Raw genomic sequence first — 2,874 nt, forward strand, 5'->3', positions numbered from 1 at the left:
TTTGAAGTTAAGTTTCAGACATAATATGCGGCAATAGCGACAGCTTAAAATGAGGTGAAAATTGCAAAAGTGAGAAAATTTACTAAGAGTTGACCAATGAAATTATAAATTTTCTAGTGAATTTGCTCACTTTCATTTCATTTCAAATTACACAATCGAGTCCCAGATTTCAATCTGTTAGAAACTGTATATTTCGATGTATCTAGCTTCTGATAAGTTGAAATTTATTATTCCTTATCACTATCGCTACTACTTCTATTATGTCTAAAGGTTTAGTCATAGATACCACAGGCCAGTATTCATAATCGAATCTTATATGTAAAACTGATACGTTTGTCACGGAAAAAGATTTCCCTAAAACCTATTCTACAATGTGCTTCTTGTTTTCTGTTTTCTGAGTTTTGCTATTTTTTAAATCTTGTTTTTTGCTTCTTATCTGGTTTTTTGTTTTATATCGCCTAAGATAAAAGTTAACGAACTTCGAAAGAAACAAAAAATACATAACAAGAAATACAATTGTCGATAAAACGGTTGCAAAGGAGAAAAAAAGTAAAAGACAAGAAACAGGAAACAAAGAATACATTGTAGAATAGGCTTAAAGCACTCAAATGTGCTTTTATAAAATATAACACATCAATACTTCTTCTCACGATCTTCGGTTCACGTTGAACGGCTGTTCAGTGCGGGAAGACTCATTTTCGATAACTTGCGAGGAAAAATGTCCAACAAAAATTTCGAAATGACTTTATTACTTAAATTTAATAAGTGTATGTGAACAAAATATTCATCAAACAGTATATACAATAATCTATGTAAACAGTATATAAATAAAATAGAGTATTTTCTAAATGAAGTATATATTTGTCGTTTCCGTTATTTGTAAAACTGAAACCCTGGAATCATGAAATAAAAAATTAAAAAAAAACAAATTTTACTTATAACTTTTCAATTACTTTTTTTATTAACTTAACTTTTAATTCAATTAATTTTATTATAAATTAACTTGTATCTTAACTAAGTTAAATTTTCAAGGTTGTTAATTTTAACTTAGTTTAAAAAAAAGTTAACTTACCCTTTATCTTTCCATTAAAATATTATATTAGAATTGGAATGTATTAGGATTTAATAAGCAGAGTATATTTATATAATTATATTCATATATAATAGTATGTACAGTTGATAAAAAGTAATTTATTCATATATAATATTGCTTACAAGGTTACTCCATACAAGTCAAGCAATTATAATACAATAGAATGATCGTATCTTTCAGTATAGATATTAAATACAAAATATAAATTGAAAAATTAAATTAATGAAATTAATTAGCTGTAATTAAATAAGTTGATTATGTGTGTGTGTGTGTGTGTGTGTGTGTGTGTGCGCGCGCGCGCGTGCGCGCGTGCGTGTGTGTGTGTGTGTGTGTGTGTGTGTGCGAGCGTGCGAGCGTGCGTGCGTGCGAGCGTGCGTGCGTGCGCGCGTGTGTGTGTGTGTAACAATTATTAAATTTATTTTAAATTATTAGTTGAGTAATCTTTAACAAATTTTATGTAAGTTTTTAATGTACAAAATATTCTTTGATAACGTCACATGTAATGCGTGGAAATATTCATAAATTTATGTAAAAAGATAAAAAGTTGATTTTTAATATAAGTTAGTTTTTATGTAAAAGTTGGTTTTTGCTATATTTTCATAAAAACATTCTTCATCTTCTTGAGAGTGAGCGTGACAGGCAAAACAGACAACACACTAGTCTACTAAGCTAGAGATCCCGGGTTCAATTCCCGGTAGAACCAAAATATTATAAATATTGACAAAAGGGGACCCATTCCCAATGACCTTGATCTTGACATATGTTGTCAATGTCGTGACACGTGTCTCCTCTCCGAAGGAAGTGGCATTCCACCAAAAGTATCTTTGCCAAACAAATAGAAGCAAAAAATGAATAAAGTCAAGTTATAAATAGAAGCAATAATTTAATGGAAGTTTGATATTATAGATTCTATGAAAACACACACACACACACACACACACACACACATTAGAATCTATTGTATAATATCAAACTTCCATTAAGTTATTATTTTTTCCTTTTATTTATAGCTTTCTTCTATTTATAGCTTGGTTCTGTTCACTTTTCGAGTTCTTTTCAGAAGTGAAACATAGTTTTTATTTCTTTCGTATTATTTTGTGTTTCTGTTTCGCGTACTACCCTATATTTAATCTTTTTTTATATATTATTTGTATGAATATTTGTATTTGATTTACAGATCCCTTTATATCCCACATTTATTGACCAGATGCTTACAATCTCTTGTAAGGGCAAAATAACTGATTAATTATAATCTTGACAATGTCTTATGATCTAAATCTTTTGTTTTTAATAACGCACGATAATTGTCTTGTGACTCATGTCTTAAAAGTGTATATATAGGTCGTTTTTTTTTTTAGTGAGTTTTTAAATTAGTGATAAGTTTTTCGCACATGTGGAAGAATGGACTAAACTAAGAAGAAAAGTCCTCTACCATTGTCGCAATAATTAACGAGTTATTAACTTAAGAAAGTAGCCAAATTCGCCCACCGCCAAATGCAAGCGCACGACAGGATAGTACTCGCCCCGCGCACCTCGCCGCAATGCATTGCAAACAACGTGTCTAGCGACGGCGGACGCGCACTTCGCCGCGCGGGGTAGGTACTATCCTGTCGCACGCTTGCATTTGATGGTGGGCTGGGCGAATTTGACTATTTTCTTAAGTTAACCATTGCGACAATTATAAAATGGTAATGGACTTTTCTTCTTAGTTTAGTCCATTTTACCACATGTGCGAACAATTTATCACTAATTTCCAAACACTGTATATACACATATATATA

The sequence above is a fragment of the Trachymyrmex septentrionalis genome, unplaced genomic scaffold (genome assembly GCF_001594115.1).
Source record: "Trachymyrmex septentrionalis isolate Tsep2-gDNA-1 unplaced genomic scaffold, Tsep1.0 scaffold29, whole genome shotgun sequence".
Classification (NCBI taxonomy): domain Eukaryota; kingdom Metazoa; phylum Arthropoda; class Insecta; order Hymenoptera; family Formicidae; genus Trachymyrmex; species Trachymyrmex septentrionalis.